The 25,633-nt window shown below is 37.1% G+C and overlaps 1 protein-coding gene across 2 annotated transcripts in view; it reads right to left on the reverse strand.

Annotated features, from left to right (window-relative positions):
- Positions 1 to 14,288, reverse strand: part of LOC105703153 (tachykinins) — a 102,847-nt gene extending 88,559 nt beyond the window's left edge. For both annotated transcript variants that reach the window (XM_023432248.1, XM_012431308.1), the window contains exon 1: positions 14,156 to 14,288. The gene's annotated coding sequence lies outside the window, so the exon portion shown is untranslated. The remainder of the gene's footprint in view (positions 1 to 14,155) is intronic.
- Positions 14,289 to 25,633: the final 11,345 nt, after the last annotated feature.

The following is a 25,633-nucleotide window of genomic DNA, read 5'->3' on the forward strand; positions in this document are numbered from 1 at the left end:
TTTATTTACTGTGTCAATAACCATGTTATATTATACAATTAAGCCTTAGTAAGAGGATATTTTTATGATCTTTATAGTTGCATTACGTATTTGAGTCAACATTTGTTTTAATATATTTCTGATAACGCAAGAGCTTAAATAGCTAGGAGCTATTCAAGCAGTTTAATAATTGTTGATTGTTCAAGACGATAAATATTCTGACCGATAATATTTTGACCGATGATCAATTTTTTTTTTGCTACGTGCACATTTATGTTGCCCCTGTTTTTTCATTGGCATTGAAACTTAGGTACCGAAAGATCCTTCAGAGAGGCTCAATTTTTTCCATCGATTTCACAGACTTTAATGGGATTATCGCGCCCAGTTTTATGCACAAGTGAATGAAATTTCTTTTCTCACCAGTTACGTCACAGCGCTTTACCCACGGCGCAGCTCTTAACCTTGTAATGGCGTTAAAATAATCACCAAGGGTTAAACGTTATCCTGCCATCCTTAGGGAAAATACCCCGTAAGCCCTTAATATTCTCTACATCGGAAATGAATAGGGTGAATCATGGAGAAACCCAACCTAATAACTTAACTCATCACTACTGAATAATTACCAAGCTATACATTTTTAAACGACGTACAAGGTAACTGGCTCAACGTTTGCATAATTAAAAATGCATCGTTAACGTCGTAAACATCTACAGAGTAAAGTCCTCAAGGAATAGTATCATGCGTAATAAATTTTATTACCTAAAATATTTTTTACTTCAAGTCCGCCCCTGCTCGAATATATATCTTAGAACAGTATTTCTCGACTGTACAAGCCAGCGATAGCACATTTCGCTAGTTTTACATTTATTTACTGGTTTATTTCTTTACTAACTTATTTATTATTCATTTTACCATTTTATTAAGCCTTTGTGTCTGCAGCAATAATAACTCTAATATTTTTCAAGACAGTGCCGCTTCATTGCGTCGCAACGACACATTCAACACAAGGTCTTTTAATTTATTTGTAAACTAATTTTTTTATTTATCATTCTCTTTGATAGTTTATAAACCTTTACAACTACCGCGCCAACAATTACACTGATTCTTTACGAAATTTAGGAATTTCACAAAGTACCGAAAAATATATGAGCGGCACTGTAAGAAAATGGTCTGTTTAAGGTGATGTGAAAGTGGCATCGAGGAGATTTTGTTTATAAAACCTTTCTCCCAACTCGGTTTGCCGAATAGTTTGAAACTTTACAACGTGAATAGGGAGACTATAAGGAAGGTCCTGAAACTCGTGAAATTTCAATTCTTTTCAAATTTGTTTTCAGGTATTTTAAAAATAGGTTATAAAAAAATGAAATTTCGCGAGTTTCAGGACCTACCTTAGGGTCTTCATATTCAGGTTTTTAATTATGAAACGATTTGAGACACCCAGTTCGTAGAAAAGTTTTATGAACGATTGAGCTTTCAGATGCCACTTTCACATTCCCTTTAAAGAGTTGTCCCGATGCGGAAGATTCTGAAGAGAGGGCAAGTGAGTACAAGCATAAAGTGAAAGAAGGAAAGCGACTGAATGTCTATAGAACGGCATTCGAAATAAATACATTTGAAAGATTGTGCAGGTCGTTAAATGGTTCTATTTAACGTGCCGAGCCGTTTTATAAAAGGTACAAGCCAGCGTAACGTCCCCGTCGCTGCTATGACGTCGAATCGCCATTTTATAGCTGCCTGATAGGAAAATCCTTTTTTCTGTAAGGACTTATTTGGTACACCGAGTGCAAGTTACGTAGACGGATTGTAAATGGTTCTCGTTCAATGTCAATGTCGGTTACACACATACAAGCCGAGCCTTCGCAAACGTCTCTTCCATTTCATTAGGCCGAATTTCAGATCGAGATTGATCAACGGAAATTCGTTTGATATTGATAAATATATCGATGTTATGCCCTCTCCTCTGAGAAGGGAGCTCAATCAAAGTAGAAGTTACTCATCGCCCTTCTGTCGCCGGTATTACTGCAGGAAGTCAATTTTATGACTGTTCGACGGGAAATACTATCTCGAGAAGGTCACTTTCATCGGTACTTCGGAAGTGCATTATGGAGATGGATCCAAAATCGTAGCCCGATAACTGCGATTCCAAACTAGGTCATTCGAGAAAAACCGACCCTGCCCAATAAACACTGAGTAGTAAGATATAGGTACGTTTAAAGGCCAGGGTAAAATGGTTACTACTATATCGTGATTATTGGAGGGTTTCCATCACGTTTTACTAAATGTTCTCCTCGTATAATTTTCCTTCAAGTAATTCCACAAATTAGAAATATTCAACGGTGTCGATTTCAAGAGTGACCAATGGAATGAACAATATCCTAATATCATTCACCTGATTACTCAGGAATTATACAGGACGAGTCAGGCGAAGAGGGAAATATTTTGGGAAGCGGTTTTTTAGATCATTACAAAAAGAAAAACTCGTATGAATACGGCGGTTGTTTAATAAAAAATGTCGACCAAACAGTTGTTTAAATTTCGTATACATTAACCGCTCATCAACTTTGCAAGAATGTACAATTCCGAATGTAAAACGTCAGATGAATTGATACGATCGATTAAGCAAGCCAATAATAGGCACAATTGTATCAAAGCTTGTATTGTCTAATTCCGCCGTCATTTGAATCGTTATTGACTTGCTTTGCATTCTCTTGGTTTTTAAAAATCCACGGAAACAAAAACGAAAAAAAACGACCAACCAGACGGGGTCGGAATTTGTCAATGGGTGTTCCACGATACAACTGCTTGATTACTAAAGAATTATAATGCGAAACTCGGTAATACCAGTTTGCAACAGGAAACACCTGTCCAACAGGTATATGACCGAACACGTGTAACGCTCATGTAGCTGGCGATTCATTTGCATACTGCCTGGCCATACGAAAATCCAATGAGAAGAAGAAAACAAAATAGCTGAATGTATCATGACATGAACGTTACCAAACGAAAGTAACACGGGCACGTAAATTGCCATTGGTGGCCAATAAAATTTCAACACTAAGAATTAAACGTAAGAAACTGGTGATATTTACGGATTTAATTGCTGCGATTAGAACGCTATTGATATTTTATTGCTTCATAAAATTACTTGAAATTTTAATTATTCGTTGCGTTGACGTCATAATCCCGTTTTAATTTTTTCAAGTGACTTTATAATTCTATAATTACTATCGAGTTCTTTTTAAAGAATAAGTTTACAGCGAGATACAATGAGCACCATGTTATCTATTTCTGCCCTTCCGTGAGTACCGGGTCCAATTCCCGACAATTGTAAAACAATTTTTCTGTGTCAAAAAACAGTAGGGTCCATCTGCATGACCATACTGAACATGTCTTCAAACAGACTCGATTCACAAAGTGTTACGAATTAATTTTTTTTACCAGTGTAGTATATACGATGCGTACGTATACTAAATGAATATCTATGACGTAGATTAGTAATCTATGATACCAGTAGACATCTACTATATATAGATAATGTTTAATATCCGGTCATTATCCCTTTGAGTATATCTGAAATAACTTTGATAGATATCTATATCTATCTATCGATCTATATATCTTACATGCATTCAATAGAAATTAATATACGTGTACATTACGTATACTATACTTTTAGTGGTGCCCGTATATCCTCGCTATTTCTAAGTGTTACAGTTTCAATGGCCATCGGTGTACGTATTTCTCCAAATAGTCGCATAATTACCACTGTACTTCCATAATTAGTTACGTACGTTTTGCATCGAAGCCTGTCAAAAATAGTCACCCTTTCACATCCCCCCTTGAAGTATTTACAAATTGAAATATGACGTTCCATAAATATGCCCGGAAGACTGAAGTCCGGAATGATAACAGGCAAGAAGTATCAGGTAACCTGAATAATGGCGACCCAATCACAGAGTCACCTACTCTGCGCAGATTTTGTCTCCACCCGCGTTTCAAAGGAATATCATGGATTTAACTCGAGAAAGGGAAATGTTTTTAACGTCAATATTTCAGTGTCCGACCGAACGAGGTGGGTGGGCATTAACAAGCCGCGGATTTTTACGATGGCGCGACATGTCCTCCCGCGACAGCTCTATAGGGAGTATTCTCTACGTGGGAAGGGAAATTTCCTCGGTGCTTTCAATGCACATTACACGGGAAGATTCGAAGCATCATCGCGAAGAGTTGGAAATCGAATGCGCACTTCGTCGTAAAGTATCGACACGCGTACACCTCTATCTATAAGGAACCAAACGCTCAGAGAAATTTGGAAGTGGAGGATTTGACAGTATGAAGCGATACGCACCTCCTTCCATAAAAGCTTCTTCAGATATCTCGCATAACAGTAATCGTAAGCATAAGAGTAAGTTCCGGACAATCAAGTGATAAAAAGTTAACATAGCATCCTAAGTTCCCCATCTTGATTGGACAGTTCTTATCGTTATGCTTATGTACTCTTACTTGAGATATCCTGCAAAGGCCTCAAGTTGCTAGAAACACGAAAAGAAGCTTCTTCAATGTGGAGGATTTCATTACATATAGTAACAAACATAACCATTCATAAGCCATTGGGTACATATTCTAAAGAATATCATTAATCAAAACAGGAGAACGCTTCCCTGATAATTACGCATTCGTGGTAACATTCCAACATTCAACTAAATTTACTCGTTGTCCTTAACCCTTTCGTTACCTTGGACGAGATATCTCGCGACCCAGTACTGGCCGATTAACCCTTTCGTTACCTTGGACGAGATATCTCGCGACCCAATACTGGCCGATTAACGCTTTTGACGAGATATCTCGCGACCCGATACTGGCCGATCAACGCTTTTGACGAGATATCTCGCGACCCGATACTGTCCGATCAACGCTTTTAACGAGATATCTCGCGATCCGGTAGCAGCGGATTAACGCTTTTGACGATAATCTAGCTTTCTAGCACCAATATTTTGACATTCTAGATGAATATATTTTATAACTAATTCTATTCGTATAGCTAAAAGGAAGAAATAAATACAGTTTTTATTAATTTAATGAAATTATTTTTATTTACTTTCTACGTGGCAGAACACAAAATAATTTGTCTAGAATGTCAAAATATTAGTGCTAGGAAGCTAGATTATCGTCAAAAGCGTTAATCCGCTACTACCGAATCGCGAGATATCTCGTCAAAAGCGTTGATCGGCTACTACCGGGTCGTGAGATATCTCGTCAAAAGCGTTGATCGGCCAGTATCGGGTCGCGAGATATCTCGTCAAAAGCGTTGATCGGCCAGTATCGGGTCGCGAGATATCTCGTCAAAAGCGTTAATTGGCCAGTATTGGGTCGCGAGTTATCTCGTCCAAGGTAACGAAACGGTTAATAATGTATGTTACCCCGCGCAGTGAAATTCTTCACTTAAAAATTATACCCTGTACATTATAAAATATATAGTTGGCCTTAAATTATTTCTAATTTTAACAAGGTATAAGGGTAAAATTTGAAAGTGGAGGATTTTCTCATGCTCCATTATGATTACACTTAATTGTTTAAAATTTTGATGTCAACCGAATTGAATGTCAAAAGCTCGGCAAAAAAAATCCCATCGACCAGAAAAGTCTTTTTCGGCTTGAATAATATACTTTGAGATGTACAAGTATTCGGTGACTCATGGGCGGGGGTGTACGCGCACTTTTGCATGCGTAGAAAATTCCTTTGGGGGGGTTTGCGGATTAATGGGCGGAAATACGTATCCAGGAAGCGCAGCGGCGCCACAAAAGGCAAACGTCGGATCGTTACTATTGCGATTCCGTGTAATGCCGCATAACCCGGGCTGGAGAGCTTCCAAAATAAAAGAATCGTCCAACAGCGCCGAGGATCGTAGGTGGTGATCGTATCGATTCGACCGGAGACTTCCTTCGGACTTCCGTTTTACAAAATGCAACCCACGGTGGCGAACGTGGTCCAAGAAAGGAATAATGGAACGATGAGGTACTACGACGTCTGATAAGAGAGACGAAGAAACCGTCGGAAATAAAAGAAACATCGGGATTTTCGACCCAAGGACGTGTCCTGAGTTATGGCACGTACGTGAGTCCTAGGGAATGAAGTATGGATGAAAGTTTAAATCTTTAATGTTAAGCACTTACGCGGTGTATCGTCCCAAAGTGGTTACTTCGAGATCAGTTCTTAACGGGTAAGTAGCAGCCCTTCGTCTCATTTTTCTGCACTTTATGCTTTCTTCTCAATGAGGTTTAGTATCTCACTATTTCGAAACTACTCGACACCCTGCACTTTGAACACCTTACCATACTTTTAGTATAGATTTTGTCGTTAAAGTCTATAATTTAGGAGATATGAAAGTGGCATCTGAAGGGTCAATTGTTCATCAAACTTTTCTCCGATCTGGGTGAACTGAATCGTTTCAAACTTTACAACGTGAATGTGGAGGCTATTAGCAAGGTCCTGACTCATGTGAAATTTCATTTTTTATAACAAATGTTTAAAATACCTATGAACAGATTAAAAAAAAAAATGAAATTTCATGAGTTTCAGAACCTTCCTTATACCCTCTATATTTATATTGTAAAGTTGGAATCGATTCGATACACCAAGTTTGGAGAATGTTTCATGAAGGAGAACTATTTGACGTCACTTTCATATCACCTTAAGGTCTTCTTTTAATATGGAAATTAGGTTTCAATCTCTTAAAATGGTCCCATTCGATACCACAGTGGTCCAAAATGGATTCATATCTTCTACAATCCGTTTGTTTTCAAATCAAATATAATACGATAATATTCATTAGTTAACACATTTTGAGAAACATGCTATACACACGCACATTAAGAATATTTCGGAAGGAATTTTCAATAATATCTTGAATTATAATTTTGAAATATTGCACTTAAGGACTTTTTAAAATAACTCTTTGTAACCAAAGCTGCAAGTTTACCTTTAATTTGCAAGTCTGAATATTTTTTAAATCTCATGTATTAGTGCGGACGCTTTTAATGCAAGTTGTCTCCTCGATAGATTTGTTCGTCCTAGATCGATCAGATTCATCAAGAAACCAGGGTGAAGTAGTGAAACCGTTCCCTACAATCTTCATAAAATGATCACGATATCAGCCTTTATCAGTGGGAACGCCTACAGCGATCGTAAAGGTTGATTTTATGGATTCAGCACGTGTCTCTACAGATTCGAATTGAATTCGTATGGAGTTGTGAACTCTGGTAAAATTCGACGTAAGACCCTTGTCAACGAAAATTTCCAAAGAAATGTGTCTTTTAAAAAAAGGAACGCATTTTATGTCACGACAAAACTGAAAAAGCAATAAAAGAAACTCTGAGATAAATTCATGAAGCACCGCAATAGTTTAATTTTGTAATAATGCACTTACCCCCGATAATATTGTTTCACAAGACATTCCATAAATATTAGATGGCATTTTACTATTATCTATAAATAAAAATCATTACACCATGTTTCTGAAAATGTAATCAAGTGGAAAACAAACTAGGTCTTCTTCCTGTATATCATATATGAGAATTGTCTCTTCGTCAATGTATCAGTACTCCGATTAATCAAATTAGTCAAATTAATAGTAATAGTTGTCGATCGATGTCAACGTATTATACAAAAAATATACAAATACTTGATTCACAGGTCATATTTTTGAATTTCAATTACGTTATACAAAAGACGATCTATTCGATGTAGATACAATCGCGGATGAAATAAGCATTGAAACGAGGACTACATATTATAACTGATAATTTGGGTAATAAATATTTCATGCTCTTTTCATGAAATTACAGTTTACATAAGGATTGATCGTTCGGAAACGTTGAGCGGAATCGCAAGAGCAGGGCAAAGTCGTCGAAGTTAAATATTCCATTAAATCCCCTGACAAATCCTACTCCCAATTTCTTGATTTCTTTTAATAGAATTGTCCGTTACTTGACAACCTTTCAAGAACTCAAATTGTTGGTCAAAGAGGAAACTCCAGGGTCGATATCGCAACCAACTGTCGCCTTTAACGAGTGGCGTTATACTCGAGTGAAAAAGTCAAGTGAAAACGGAACTTCTATTTTATTCTCCGGCTCTGTCTAGTTATCGAGATTAAAGGAACACCGACGAATACGCGCAAACGCGAATACCCCTTTTAATTGTCGGCACTGTGAGAACAGTTGCAAGCGCCGATAATAGCGGCGCGGTCCAAACTACACACATCGTGTCTAACTAAACCCTGGCAGTTAATGAATTCTATTTCACGAATATCTTCTGGAGTAATGAAAATCGTTCGAAATAACTAAGAAGTCATTTTTCCATAAAGTACATCTCTCACGGAGGAAGGCCGCAACATAAATCACGAGCCATCGAAAAAACAAGAATGATCGTCAATTTTTAATATTCGTTGTCTTCGATCGAAAGGATCGAATGTTTCGCCAATGCGATCCTTTAACGGAGAGAGAGGGTTTAAAAATTGTCAAGAAAATCGGAAAACTGGCCCCTTGGCAAACTCGAGCGAATGCGTAAGGACTTCGTATCGATTCATTGGCTTCGATCGAAAGGATCGAATGTTTCGCCAATGCGATCCTTTGATGGAAAGACAGGGTTTAAAAAATGCTAAGAAAATCGGAAAACTGGCCCCTTGGCAAACTCGAGCGAGTGCGTAAGGACCTCGTATCGATTCGTTGGCTTCGATCGAAAGGATCGAATGTTTCGCCAATGCGATCCTTTGATGGAAAGTCAGGGTTTAAAAATTTCCGGAAAAATCGGAAAACTGGCCCCTTGGCAAACTCGAGCGAGTGCGTAAGAACTTCGTATCCATTCGTTGGTTTCGATCGAAAGGATCGAATGTGTCACCGAAGCGATCCTTTAACGGAGAGAGAGGGTTTAAAAATTGCTGGGAAAATCGAAGAACTGGCCCCTTGGCAGGCTCGAGCAAGCGCGTAAGGACCTCGTAAGCTTCGTTATCCCTCGCGATGCAGAAGGGATTAGAGGGGGGTCGCATGGGAACTTTCTTTCTCCTGGTTTATCGAGAATCGGGATATCCCCAGCGAGTTTCACGCCCCACCCGGTGATCCTTGTCGGGAAGTTGCGCGTGGAACACCGGAAAAGGGCAAACGGAGTTCGCCACGGGGCCAATGCCGATGCCACGGGACCACTTTCTCCATTTCTCTTTTTCAACATGCCGCGTTTAACTCTAAGCAGCTCCGACCATGAAAAGAGGGATACGGAGGCAGCTTACCTACCCACCTTGCGAAAAACCACCTTTCCGTATTTGTAACGATAGCGTTTTCTAAGTTCTCAACTCTAACCCGGGACGACTCCTGGAGAAAATCACCCTACAACGATTAGCTACTTTCTTTAATTTTAATTAAATTTATTTATTTTTATTTTTTTTTTAATTAAATATTATTATTTCAGAGCTTTCCCAACACTTTGACGGCCGCACATTTTTCTCATCGCCTTTGGGTTGCCGCCGGTGCGTATCACGCTTACGTGAAAAAAAGTCATGCGTACGTAACAGCGGCCGACAATGTGTTAATATAATTATTTTTAGATAAGGTGCCAATTATTCTACCGACTACTCTAAATGTTACTCCACTCAGGTTTAGCACGTTTCCTGCGAAATAATTTATGGGATTTTTCTCATGCTTTTACTAAGCGTCGGACTTTTTTTCCTTACGCCGATAGACATTATCGAGTTAAAAGTCAGGTTCCTTTCCATCGAAACGAAAAGTATGACAACGATAGGAAGACGGAAACCTGAAAGTTTTCGACTCAGCCTGCAGTGCTCACAAACAACAGCTTTTTAACTTTCCCAAAAAGCTTAATGCCATTTCTCAAAGTTTTGCCAATCCCGTTCCGTTCCGTTTATTCCAAGTATCATTGAATTTAAGTAACTAATACACTTAATGCTTTCTTTTCATTTCTTTCCGAACAATACTCAAAGGGATGGAAGGACACCGGGGGACCTATATTTGTAAAGAAGCTTTTAAAGGTCAGATTACTTAAAGGAGAATTTTCAATCGCATTTGAAATGAAATGTCGGCCGTCAAAGGAATTTTTTGAATTGACGTACACGCTGCGATAATCAATTCCATTGGTTTAATTTGATAACGATATTAAATTAAATCTGAACTTGATCTCAAAAAAGTAACAGGTCGAAGGTGAGCTCTTACCTGACTTAATAAATTAATTAAGTCACATCTATTGAGAACGGTATTAACATCAAACCTTCAAAATCCACGTAATCTTTAATATGCTGCACACATATTTTGCTAAGCTTTAATATGGCTATAAATTCTTATGTCACCATTATCGTGACACCTGAAGTATTATTACCGCGCTATCAGTTAATATCGTTATCGGTCCTATCAAATATCAACAAATTCTTTTCAAGCAATTTTTTTCATCAAGCCTGATATTAACCTTTAATAACATTACATGCGACGAATTTATTGCCGCCATTTGCTTTAAAGTTAATCAAAAAGAAGCCTTAAAAATGCTCTAATAACACAATTTTTAGTTAAAATTCGTGGTTATTGAAATCATAATCTATCTTTAACGTCAATGACTTTTTATCTTTAATCTATATTATCGTTAATTTTTGTATATCGCACCTGTTGAATTCTGACGTCCCATTCCGTTAATACCTATCTGTGTAATATATCTATCTAAATAATAACGTTTTAACATTAAGAAGCATTCATTAAATCATATACGATGGATTCAAAGCAAGTTTACATGATTTTACAGACGTGTACAAAAAGCAGGGGTGTATTTAATATTTTCCTCCCGATTCATTTCTTTACAGAATCGCATTGAAATGGATACAAGGGCTTTAAAAAAAGAAAATAAACAACCAATAGTGTAAAAATAATCATACTAGAATTCGCAATGCTGCAAATGGAAAATGAACCGTCGATTACGAAGGAAGGGAAATAACTTTCACTGTAAGAAAAAAAAACAAAACAAAAGGAACTCGGTATATTACCAGAGACTAAATAAAAAAAATAAATAAAAAACTGAACACCATGAATTAGCAATTCCTTTTACGATAACACGAATTAAATAAAGCCTTGGGCACCAAAACTGATTCAGGCAAAATAACTGAAAATTTCGCAACGAGTTAAAAGGAAAAGAAACTAGAAAGAAACATTTCTCTCCTGGTCATTTCGGCGCGATATCGAGCATTATTAATTAAATAAAGCCTTGGGCACCAAAACTGATTCAGGGAAAATAACTGAAAATTTGTCAACGAGTTAAAAGAAAAAGAAACTAGAAAGAAGCATTTCTCTCCTGGTCATTTCGGCGCAATATCGAGCATTATTAATTAAATAAAGCCTTGGGCACCAAAACTGATTGAGGCAAAATAACTGAAAACTTGTCAACGAGTTAAAAGAAAAAAAAACTAGAAAGAAACATTTCTCTCCTGGTCATTTCGGCGCGATATCGAGCATTATTAATTAAATAAAGCCTTGGGCACTAAAACTGATTCAGGCAAAAAAACTGAAAATTTGTCAACGAGTTAAAAGGAAAAGAAACTGGAAAGAAACATTTCTCTCCTGGTCATTTCGGCGCGATATCGAGCATACGTGCCGTTACAGTTTAAAAGCACTTCGCAGTACTTTTTCCGGCACTTTATAGCAAGGAAGATGCACCAGAAAGGCAAGCATATGCCCGATGTTGGCGTGGCTTGCAAGCTTTAAAGCCGAACCAGTCCAAGGTTTTTAGCGAGGAAGGTTAAATTAAGGTCGAAAGTGGTGGCGCTTAAGCATAATATATGACACCCCATAACTGCAGCATGTACTCTCGGAGGTCCTCTACCCATTTCTTTCTTTTTTTTTTTTTTCAGGGAGTCTTTCCAGCTCGCAAACGCACAATCAGAGCTGAAATGTTTATCCCGGCAATTTGCGACGCAAACCGAGCTCGGCTTTTTATTCGATCTAAGCGACGAGTCGAGTGGCTACTTCATCCAAATTCCGTTTCAATTCATTTTGGCTTAATGCCAATTACTTCCAAGTGACAAAATCGTGGTTACCGATGTCAATTTAATTCTCCATTGCACGAGTTGATAATGAATGAAACATGAAAATAAATATTTGGAGATAGAGCTTTGGACACGAACTATTATACATTAAAGTAAAATTAGACAGATTTATTTATACATTTTTTCCTTTTTTGGGCTTGTTGTCAAATGACAAGCATGATAATATTATAAAAAAGTATGTAGGCTGTTGTCGGATGGATCATCGTTATATTAAAACGCTTAATCGGATTTTTCTTCAAGAAGTAGATGCCTAAAAATTAAAAGAGGTGTTCATAAGAATCACCTTTGTAATCTATAATAACTGCGCAATGTATCCTTCTATATTTTATTTGGGGGACTCGAAAATAAGAAATATTCAGCAACAGTTGCTGTTGTTTTACTGATTATAAGTGAAAGATTTGCTTTCATGGTTGATGTGGTGAAGTTGGAATGAATCTCAAATATTCAATTCATCTAGCGATGTGGTAATTACTTTGCATAAATTACTCGTATAATCTGATAATAGTCCGATAGTACGTGTTTAATATTCCAAGTGGAAATAGTCCGCCACAAAATCGAACTGTATAAGTAGCAGCGAAGTGGATTTCCTGCGTTAAAATCAGACCGACTCGACGCGTAGTTCGCTGAAATGAACTGAAAATGGATTCTGATTAAAATCCGTGTATAGCGACTCTGAAATGGGCAAACTATTGCAACTCATAACACCGATGTTATTTCGTAAAATTAGAAAAACTTCTACATAATGAAGCCCATGGAGATTGAAACAATTTCAACATTGGACTACTGATGGTAGATTAAAAAAAAAAACAGTGAGTGGGGAAACAATAAAAAAGCAGGTTTTAAAGGCGTAACAGATTGGACAACAATTGGTCAATGATCCAAACGATGAAATTAAAAAATGTCGCATCGCGTGGGAGTACCGTCCATTTGACGCTGCATTTTCATGTTTTAAAGTGGGTCATACAAATTAATATCTAAAGTGAATCATGCATATGACATTTCGATGTTTACAGAAGTACGGTACACTCTGGTAACACTTCTGAAAGAAGTTTAAAAGACAATTGCTACAGTTGCCAGTTTCAGAACGGGATTTCATTCATGTCTCTAAGTCTCTTAGAAAATACCTTCTACGTCGGAAATTTTCGAGCGATGTATTATTTTTTTTTGTAGACAGATATTATAAATTGCCCCAATACATTACTTTGGTACGCAACCGAAATCGTGTCTCTATTTTGATTTCAAAGCAGGTTTTTATCGATTTTCCCTAATCTCGAATTTGAGCAAATGAGTAATAGTCTCAGTAATGAAGTCGGCCTGGCTTCGAAATATGTTATTACATATGCACGTCTTCGCAAGATTACGATTTAATTCATGGGATCATTCGCCTAGAGTATTTTTCAATTAAAAATTGCTTATGCGAGTATTGTATACGTAGTATACCTATTTTGAAGTCGGGTCGATTTCAATACTGGAATGGAGTCATAATACGCGTAGTTAAAGTAAACAGTTTCGGCAACGTATTTATCTACTCAAAGCTTCTATGGGACTACGGTCGACTCAGGAAAACATGCGATTCTAGTTCAGACTTTCCCAATATAAAATCTCGATTTCTTAACCCCAATCATTGGAACATCTTTTCTCAATGTTCCAATTATTATCGATACCCTATCTTGCATTTTGTGACCATTCAACTAGAATGTGATTCTGAAAATAAAAAAGAGATTGCCTCTCAACAGCCTTACTCTGTCCCTGTCATCTATTTCAACATTAATTAAAATACTCATTGTCAGCCTTATCCCATCCCATCATAGAACAATACGTATAACAAGATGAAACCTTAAAAATGCCATAGCTCCCCCAATATACTCCATCGGAACATTTAAAATGCTAAAAAAGCCAGCAACTACCCTCCGACGTCCTTAATCAAAACGTATACAATTCAAAGTTCCGATCCGATTAAAAGAATTAAAAACCACTGAAACCTATCTTTAAACCGGCTAGACGATTGCCAACCGCGTAGAAACCTGACGAGAGGCAGTCTCCCAATGTAAATACATGAAAACGTAAGGTTGGCGAAGGTCCGCGTACCTTAAAGTCGTGCCGGCGCGAGGTCCTTACTCGATCGGAGTCGCAATGGGTGAGGTTAAGGTCGGAAGTCGGCGGCGCTAAGGGGTGTAACGACAGGCGCCCTGTGACCGTGGTGCAAGCCAAACGAGCCGGCGTGACAGGCAGGGGCAGACTGAAGCTCCGCGTGCTCCAACCTATACATAGGCCGGCATCGCGATGACGTCACGAGGTCCCCTGACCAATCACGGGCCAGACCGGCGTCAGTGGTGGGGGTAACGGACACGCCCCCTCCCCCACTCCCGCGCTCACGCGGGAGCTTGCATTGCGGACACCTGGATGACCGCTAATTCGCTCCTCCGCGATCTCTTCGCCGAGTCGCCGCCACCGGCGGCACTTCCGCCGACGCCGCCGACGCCGACGCCGCACTGCCGCGCCAGCTCGCCTCGGCGTTCATACCCGCCCACCTTAAAGCTCGAATTTGGTCCCGCGGACGTCCGACCTCGACGCACCGAGAATTTATGTCGGCGCCGCTCGAGATTCGGGTCGCCCGGAGAAAGTACCGAAAGCGAGAATTCAAGAGCGCCCTCGGGTCGCGGTTCAATCCCAAAAGCACCGACGCGCCAGATTTTCTTTCGAACGGCGCTTAGCGTTGAGCTTTCCGCTCGATATGCGTTGAAAGATCTGGAACAAGCGTGTCTAATTCGCGCTCACCGACCACGAGTTACCCTGGACAACTAGACCGAAGAAAAAGATTTGTAGAAGGCACTCGTGTCCGCTACTGTCCCAAGGAGACAAAGTGGGTCTTTTTATACTCGGCATGACCTTGCAATACGAGTCGAAGACGAGTATTGCAAGCACGCGGGGCGTAAAAGTCCTTGTCTCCATGGTACACCCTGTATTTTATGTAAGAAAAGCATGGTTTATGTGTCTTTTTGCGCATGCACCGAGTATAAATATGAGCATTTGTTCGTCCCAGAACGTTTTGAGGCTCTTTTCTGTATCGCTTCCACTCCGCGTCGTTTTTTTATGTTCGCCATCGCAGGAAAGCTACCTTTTCATACCGAAGATAGTCGTGAGAAGACGCGTTGCTAAACCATGCTTGCGTATAAAGAATATTCTTAAAGAAAAATGTTGAGACCGCTCATTTAATCGGCTTCTATCTGTGTGATTTTTTTTGTGATGCGTGGCAGTACTCAATTGCATGAATTGCGTAGGAAATAAAACTCTGGGTATATTTAACGTTTATTTAGCTTAATGAATTGAAGAAGTCAACGCTTCGTTGATCCCGTAATGGAATATTTTTGAGCACACAATGCGTTCGGATTATATAAACGACCGCCGACATTAACGAGCCCATCACACAAAGATATGTGTAAAGTACGTAATAAGCTGTTCGAATAAAATCGACCTTTTCGAATATGAGTCTCGTAACTCTGGCGTAAATAACGGGCGGCTTAATTTAAAAAAAAGAACGCATGCTTCGATTGCTTAATAAGTTTAGCAACGAGCAATGGTCCGTTTTGGGGACTGACAATTGGAGATAATTAAAATAGACAATTGATGTCTGTTAACTACTTAATCCGTCAAATTTTTACGCTTCAAACGTTGTTTTACTATTAAGACCGACTATTTTTTAATAAAATCTCGCTATTTTCCCTGCAACACGCTGGTCCTTAAACGTCACACTAAATAACCCTAAACGCCCGACTCACTTTCCCGCAATGCAGAAAATGCAATTGCACGAACCGTGTACTTTACCGTGAACTCGGTAAAAGCCCCTGAGAGGCCGATACAAATTTTACCTTTTGTTACAGCGAAAGCAGACAGCTAACGTAACATTTATTTCTAAAGACTAACCCGTGTCTCTTTTTCGATATCTCATCTCTTACTTATTTTATTTTCCTTTCTTTTCTCTACTTTAGAGACCCCGGAATGGCGAAAAAGCTGTGAAGCCGAAAAGGTCCACCGTTCAAGCAAATTTGATTCTGGGATCCTGAATCTCTATATTTCCTGAATTCAGACAAATATACTATAGTTGTTATATTATATTTGGTATAAACTTTGTTATATATACTCTATGTTGAAATGTTCACTTGCATAAAAGAAAACCGTGAGATCAACCCTGTTCTCAAAATTTCAAGTATTTTGCTTTCAGTTACAGTCTTTTCTTTCCAATTTTTAGCTTCCTGTTCTTGCTTGAGATACATTCTTTGGAGAGCATAATTCGTTGATATCTAATATTTAACCTCACCCCATACATTTTAACTTCTTTTAAATAAATCAATTACTTTTCGTTGAATCTTAATTGACCAATGTTAAGATTTAAAGCGAATAGAAAATATGTTATTTCAGTCAGACTCATCATATTTTTCGATTACTAAACAATATCTAATCACATAATGTAGTCCAGTAATAAATAATAATGCAGGCGTGTCTAATTTACACAAACCCAAATCACAGAAAATCTAATTGTAATGTCACGAAATCGTTGATGTTTTAATGCAATCCCTTGGCATCATACAGAACACGCAAAAATGATTTCAATTGATTTAAAACCACTTGACCGAAACCATTAAATCAGTCATTTAATTTGAAAGTAAACAACCCATCAACATCCTATCTTGACTACAAAAAAAAATGCAAGCAACGAGTCTTTTCGAAACTTTTTTATATTTGGAGATTTTGTCATTCGAGTTATACTTTCGTTTTTGGACCATAAATTCAAATTTAAATTCTGATACAAAAACCTAAGATAGTCACCTGCTTAAATTATTTCCAACAGTATTAAAACAATCGTTACTTACCCTAGTAGCATAGAATAATTTCTAAATATTTCTTTGTAATCTTTGCTAAATATCTCGAGCGACAAATTTTTTAAGATTTCTTGTAGATTTCATTCGAAGATATTTGAAATATTTCTTGAAAATCTCAATGACATATTTAGTTTCAATAATTTATAAACATATATAGAAATTATATTGTTTAACTTACGAACATAATAAAAATACATTTTTTACTTCACAACTATTATCGGACATTTGGTATAAAAAAAAAAAAACACGAGAAAATTTTCTAACATTTTTGTTCCGCTATTTCATTATGGGAGCAAAACGTGCGATTTTGATTTTAAATATTTTTAAAACTTTTATAATGTATTTGGCCGATAATATTTAAAAAATACTTATATTAAAATGAAACGAAATGTTTTGTATATCTGGTAGAAAAATATTATGAAAACACATAGAGCTAATATTATGTAAATATTATAGAGATAATATTCTAAAGTAAAGGTTTTGCAAATATTTCAAATGTCTGCTAAATATTTACAAAATGTACGATATTCGTTAAATATATAGATAATATAGGAGAAATATTTTGTGCTACTAGGGTAGCTTTCCTTTTGATTAGAAGTTAGCGGTTGATTAGAACGAACTTTGCGCCAACGCCATCGTTTCGTGCCGAAGTTTTCGGTCAAAATGGTTTATACAGATGCATAGGGAATGTTGCCTTAATGGCCAGGCGACGGTTTGATTGAATCAAAGTTCTCAGTTTGTCGACAGGAAATTCATTTCGGGACGTTGATGGATGCTTAGATCTTTCCTCGACTTCCAAAGACTCATCTCCATTACGGAATCGTTGAAACCATTTAATGACTCACTTTCCTGATACATTTATCGTCTATTATTTCTGGCATTTCGAGAGATCTGTAGGAGTTTTCGCCTGGCTAAAAATATACCCTGAAGTTCGACTTTTACACGGAAATAAATCCTACGATAAATACGTAAGGAGCACTTTTATTGAATAAGGTATAAGTAGATTTGAAAATATTAATGATTTCGTAAATGAACATATTTTGTCATGTTAAATTAACTATTGAGATATGATCCGAGTGTTCTTTCGTTGTTCTAAACGATAGATTTAATTACCAGATATGCACAACATTAATTTTTAGGTGATGCAGTATTTTCCGGCAATCAGGGTATTATTGGTGATAATTTGGTAACTCCTTCATAGACTCATGGAATTCACAGTACACGTAAAATGTGTTCTCAATCAACAGGAAATCAGAGAACACGAGACAGACAATGGGATGAAAGTATCACCTCCGGCAATGGCCAGAAGTAAAACTGTTAACGAGCCTGAGTACTGAACAGAACAGAAAAAGATTTTCCGCGCAAATCAGCTCCAGCTATTGGACAGGGAAAGTTTACTCGGAAAACACATTAATCAAGAAAAAGGAATGGAAATAAAATATCTTTACATTAATTTAATGCCGATGTTTACTCCGTGCCATTACTGTCGTTACATTTTTGGAGCCCAAAGTATGAGCATTAAAAAATTAGTAGGCCATAACGCCAGCGGAAAAAAAAAATAATAACCCTTTTTATAATGCTTGATTGTACTTGTGCACTTGTTAGAAGAGCTAATCAATTATTATGGTTGTCTCATTTGATTGAATAAAAGAAAATGTACGTATCAGATATCGGTGTTACCGCAAACGCTGTAACTATGGAGAGACCATAGAAGAATTTCAGTCTTATAAATATCAAGATTCCATTATAAAAGAATACAATTTAATTTATATGAAAAAGGAAGTATGTCTTGATCTTTAAATGAAACGTCTTCATATATGATAAAAAAAATTCATAAAAGTATCATCATTTCCAATCCTGTTAAAGGTATGTAACCTCTCGTTTGTCAACGATATCATTTTTATACATTTCATCGATGATTCCAAGATTTATCTCACACATACTCGGGGCGATAAGAAATCACGTGCTTTACGCGTATTAAATTGCCGTAAATTCTCTCGTGCCGTAATTGCAATGTATCGCACCTTGCACTTGTGCACCGCCATTGAGCTAGGTGAATAAGGTGCTCGTAAGACGAGGCGAGTGGTGAAAAATAATGAAGCCTTATCGGTGGTTTAAGGTTTTCCTAAATCCCGCGATATTGCTGCTCTCAAGTTACGAATGCGTTTCCATCTTATATAAGACTCTCAGAAAACGGCAGCTTCGATCTCTCTCCGTTCTCCAAAGAGTGGTCTTTCCAGGTTATTTCTTTCCCTAACTATGACCTTCCTGGTGATTATCATCGTACGAAGCCTCGACTTGCTTCGAAAACGGCACAACCTACGAGAAGCGAGTGCTATATTAAAACCCCCCGGAGAGCGCTAAACCCTTTTTACTCCTTGTTCCAGGAAATCGTCGAAGCGAACAAACTTAAGAATCTGAAAATCGAGCAAAACGTTTTTATCTGAACGCAGGGGTCCATTACTCAAGTACTTAGCATTTCTGAACACCGGAATTCATGTAATAATAAGGCAATAGCAGTAAATTTTAGCTATTATTTGTTAGGAAGGTAGACCAGTCTAATGGATCGAACAGTGTTATGCTCAGAAAAGAAATAAAAAAAAAATTATAAAATTAGCCGTACATATATAACAGAAAAAGAGTATAGCGCCTCAAGAAAACCTTCAACTCAATTTAAAGTAGACATTTTTATAAAAAAAAAAAAAAACAGTCAAATTTACTAGTTGACAAATGTAGTGTTAAAAAGCCTATTAATTCTGAAGATCGAACTTCATTTAACAAGTACAAATTCTTCTATCTTCAATAAACTCAACGTTATTCGTTATATATTATGCCTTTGTAAACAAAATACAAGTCTCAAATAAATATTCATTCTTCGAACGGATTTGAAAGGTATTAATAATTCAATCGCATTAGTTAATACTTCTTCAGGAACTTCCGAAAACGGATTCTTGGATTATTGCACTGCTTATGCACTGATCATCATGATTCCATAATATTGTGCATTATTATCGGGATTATATTTACTTATAACCTGTAACATCCGTATATATATATGAAATTATATATATACCGTTATATATTTTATATATATTATCCGTGTATATAATAATCCGTAAATATATAAAATTATTATTTCGCTTGAAATGCGAATTGTCCAATTCGAATATTTGAACTCTGGTAATCATTGAGACTCATTCGAAGGTGTATCACGGCTAGGCATAATTAACGGAGGAGACGCTCGCATTAGGTTAGAGTACCGTCCAGGGAGCGGTGGAGAGATACGTTCTATCCCGGAGCGATCGATGATACGGTCACCAATGACGTCATAATTTAGTAAAACCTAGTCACTTTACCCCTGTGACATCGACCTTGATAATGATGACGTAAACGCCACGGATTTTTTTCTCCACTTATTTAAAAACCTGCCTTCCACAATCTATATTCTTACATCATAAAGTAACAAGTGCAAAATACGATCATAAGTGAAACGTTTAGCTCCTTTTATTCCTGGGTCCAATTACTTAATTAAATATTTAGCTGTCTTTAATTACAGCAAGTCGTAAAAGTTTCTTGCTTGAGATTTTGGAACTGATTCACAGTAGGATAATGATGAATGGAAGAACGGAGAAGAAACTCTTGAAAGCTGATGCGTGGATGATTCTACAGCATCCACGGACAACATTGAAAAATCGAGAAATAATTTACAATAATCTTAGCGATAATTTGATTTTTCAATGCGAGCGAGATGAGATATTGTTATGCATTATCAGCAGCTGTACAAACAATTTTGTAATCTACCTTATCCTTAAATTCGACGTTCGAATCGTTATCAGTACCTATTACCTACATATCTTTATTAAAGATGTCTATCGATAAAGACATCGACGTTGTATAAATATCTAGATATATTATATTTTATATATTGTGCAAAAATGAATCTATTAACAGTTCATCTTTCCGCAAACTTTAATTGCGACGGGAAATATCTATTTCTATTTTTTAGAGTTCCAAAGACTGGAATATAAACACTCAAATTCAGAATAACCCTTTCATAACACCTTAAGACTTATTCAACTGAGTTCTCGGACACATGTTTACTTATTTTGGCTTTAAATTAGCTTATATAATACTAATTAAAATCCCCGACCCGATTGACGTGCCCTCTCCTTGTGAGTCTAATGCCCGGTTCCATCAACCTCGGTTAAATCATTGATTACCTAACCGTAGGTTAAAGTTAACGTCTAATTTAATCATGGGTTAAAAACGTCAATGTTCCCCTACGTTTATTTAGAGCGTGATTAACTAATCGTATACACCATTCGAAGTAAATCGAATTGTCGGTAAACGCGTTCGCGTTATTGACTGATACTCCGATCGACTAAAAAGCAAGAAAGATGCGCCCTTATCCAGACATGAAGTCCCACAAGCTTCATGCAAGAAATTATTTGACAGATGCCAGCCTCAAGATGTTAAATTCATTGGTTAAGAATTAATACAAAATACTTTCAACCCTACTTCGATCGTTAAGAAACTGTAAATAAAATCAAACAAGTCTTCATACGTTTCGTCATAAGATGTTAATATTGGGTTGTTCGGAAAGTAATTTCGTTTTTTTTTATGAAAATGAAAGACGATTTTTTTATAGCGAATAAATATTTAATTGAATTATATATTGTCCATTCTGGTCCAATACCTTTTGCCATCTTTCTGGCAGTAGCGTGATTCTACGCTCATAAAATGTTTGGTTTTTGCTGTCAAAAATATGATCCAGGTGATTTTTGACCTCCTCATTTGAAGTAAAGGGTTTACCGTCTAAAAAATTTTATAGAGACCGGAACAAGTAATAATCAGAAGGTGCCAGATCTGGAGAATATGGTGGGTGTGGCAGTATATCCCACCCAAGCTGTAGAAGCTTTTGACGAGTTAAGAAACTTGTATGAGGTCTCGCATTATCTTGGTGAAACACTACACCTTTTCTATTGATCAATGCTGGTCTCTTCTGTTTAAGTGAATCATTCAATTTGTCCAGCTGGTGACAGTACACTTCAGAATTGATGGTTGTGTTGTTCGGTAGAATCTCAAAAAAAAAAAACGATTCCTTTGAAATCCCACCAAACAGATACCATCACCTTTTTTTTGATGAATTTCGGCTTTCGAAGTTCTTTGAGTCGGTTCATCTTCTTTACTTCATGATCTCTTGCGTGTAACATTGTTGTAGACAACCCATTTCTCGTCCCCAGTGATGATGCGCTTCAAAAATGGATCATTTTCTTGACGTTTGAGAAGCAAATCACAGACGTCAATGCAATGACACAAATTTCTTTCTGCAAGAACACGAGGAATGCATATGTCGAGCTTTGAGATTAAATCTAGGCGTTTCAAATGATCACGAACAGTCGAATTCGATAAATTTAATCTCTCAGCGATTTCACGAGTTGTTATTCGCATGAGTTAGCATCAATTAATGCCTTCATTGTGTTTTCATCAGCTTTAAGTAGCCTTTCAGAACGTGGAACGCATCTTCAATATCAAAATTGCCGGATCGAAATTTTGCAAACCAGTTTTGATACTAGCGTTCTGTCAATACATCTTCTCCATACACGTCGGATAATTTTTTTCTTGCTTGAACAGCATTTTTGTCTTTTCGATAGTAAAAAAGTAAAATATGCCGAAAATGCCGCTTTTCACTTTCCATATTTGAAAGGGTACCAACCAAAAACTACTGCGCAGAATCAATGAAACTTTTTCACAAGCAAGCCTTGCTAGATCAGCTGTCCAAATATATAATGATTATGCGGCTTAAGTGTGAAGTTGGCCGTGAAAAAAAAAATTAAGTCCTCTGTTGGGAAACAACGAAATTACTTTCCGAACAACTTAATACATGCTCGATCTAGTTCATGTTTTCCTCACGTTTGTGCAGTTTTTAGGTTGAAATTCGATTAATCGAAGGTCAACGATCGAATTTGGCTGGTTATTCTAAACGGTGGTTAATGAGAATTAACCTGCCGTTAAAATGTGGTGGAACGTGCAACTCATTGTAACCGAGGATTAGCTTTTTGACCGGGCATAAATGACGCAATTACCGTTTAAAGGTTAAGAATAAAATATTCTTATACAGAAGATGTCCCGACACATTCTAAAATGTCCATGCAGCAGATCGTGCAGTTGGCAAAGTAGGAAGAGGATACCAGTTTCATGGTCGATCTGCTACCCCCACGGTCCGTTACCGCAGACCAAGGAAGAAGATGCTCCCCGAAGGACCTGGACATTTCCTCCTGGATTTTCCTCCTCGTGATTTTCCTAGGGAATTTAAACGTGAGCTTCCTCCACCTATAACAGGAGATCCGCCTGGTACTTACGCATTTCTTCCTCGTTCTCCGAGCCATTCGCCATACAATCCACTCTTTCAATCCTTTGAAATCTTTATAAATATTCCTTTGTACATTTTCGCTTTTCCCAGACACGTGCGCATACAAACGCGTTCCGATTTAATTATTAAAGACGAAAAGGCGATTCAATCCGATATGAAAGCAATCCTTCCAAACCGTATTATACACTGTTAAAAAGATTCATAAAATTCCTACACTTTTAGTACATAAGGTTGCAGTAAAATTATAAGTTTGATGTCTTAACAGTGAATTACTATACATTTATTATAAAATTCTAAGTTAATTTACAATTTTATAATACTGTGTTGTAATTTCGTGCAATTGCGGAGAAAAATTATAAATTTGATATTCGAAAGTCATTGAGTACGCATTGTTTGCAAATTTTTTAGACGAGTTTTTAATTTTATGAGAGTCTACATGAGTTTATTTTTAAACAAATTTAATCGAAAGATGATAAGTATCGGTGGTACTGCTGGAGAAGCATCCTACCGACATTCTTGAGTCCGAGAAATATTTAAATAATATTTACAAAAAATTCTTACAATCAAGTAGCATCATGGACAAATACATGCTACTTTTCTTTGAGTTTCGGGTTGGATACCACGATAATTGCGAAAAGATTTTTTTCAGCGTTTAACACGTTCCGTCCCACGTGTACCACCGTGGTACGCGTTAAACTCGGCTGGTACACGGCTCGACACGAAACGTGTTAAGGAAGGGCAGTCTAAAATCGTCCTCGAACGTGTCCGGAACACATGTCAAATTGTTTGTTTGCAGAAAAAATGTTTAATATCAAGTACTGATCAACACAAATTTATAACATCCATTATAAATTTATTACACATATATACTAAATTTATAATATATGTTAGACATTTTATTTGAAAATATGTTATAAAATTAGTACACCACGTATGAATAAAACTTCCAACAAAAGTGTTATAAAATTATAATATTTTTTTTTAACAGTGTACGACTTGACAATACCGAAGGAATCTCCCTTTAACATTATGTAAGAACGTTAATAAAGCTCTTAACCAGTTGGAACGAGGTACAAGAAGATTGTATTTATAATCATAATAGGTGATAGACATACAAAGCGGCAGCTTCGTAACGGTTACAACAATAAACCCAATATTTTATAAAGATTTAGTACTGGCATCCCCCAACAACTGGCAATCGACACTCCAGAGAAAATGAAACCATGACCGAACCCTACCTTTCCCATGGGATAAGGCGTCACAGCAAGGAAGAGTCATGTACTTCGAATGAATCAAAGGCATCTTATCTCCTTTTCAGGGATATACAAACATTAATTAAATGATCACCTCAATTAAATGCATTTGTCCAAGTCGGTCTTAAGAGGGTATGCGATTATAGGTAATTAACTTAAAATGTGTTCAACTATTTAACGGGTAAAAGTCTATTTCATTTCTAAGTTTAAGTTCGGTATACTTATTGGGTCAAGACTTCAATAATACAGAATATAAATTTGTTAAGAAATCTTAACAACTGGTTTTAAGGGAAACTGTAGAAGTGGCCAGAAGGGTGAATACCTATTCTAAATAATTCGATTCCGTAGCTGGAATGCAAGTAACTACTCTAATCTGCTTCGTTTGACCACTCTAATTTTTGCACGGATTTGACCTCGATCTTTTTCCAGGAGAGACGCATAAGATCCAGTTTCCGTTGATGCGTGGGATCAATGGCAAATTGAATTTCGTCTCCAATTTCCCGACCGCTCGATTGTGCGTTGCCACCAAACGCGGGATTGAATTTTTCACAGGATGGAGACCGATGGCCCGGAGGGAATTTTCGTCGCCGTGGATGTAACGGCAGATGTAGAATTGAAATATTGTATTAAATAAAGTATTCCGATCTTGAATCTGGACCTGCGTCAATCGGAAATATATTCTTCGCTGTCACGTTTCCGATAATATTCCCACTTCGTGCCAATCGTAGAAGCAGGTATATCGTATTGATATTCAACAGCTTCTTATTAAATAATTGACAAAAATATACAATTCCATTCCATAGTCTTATTATATTCAAAACTTCTTATTGACTTTTTTTTTTATTATACATTCCGATTTAAATCCTTATTTGTTATATATGGTTAATACATACAAAAAAGGGACGCAAACAAGACATACTGCGACCTCACGTAAAAAAAGTATTCACCCTCATAACGAAACATATTACTTCTTTCGATAAAGGTGAACTCTCGAAAATGAGCCAGCAAAATGTTTGTCCAGAAACATTTTTCTTGTATTGACAACAAAACAATGATTACT

This window comes from Orussus abietinus, unplaced genomic scaffold (assembly GCF_000612105.2).
Source record: "Orussus abietinus isolate OABI.00-Male unplaced genomic scaffold, Oabi_2.0 scaffold276, whole genome shotgun sequence".
Lineage (NCBI taxonomy): Eukaryota > Metazoa > Arthropoda > Insecta > Hymenoptera > Orussidae > Orussus > Orussus abietinus.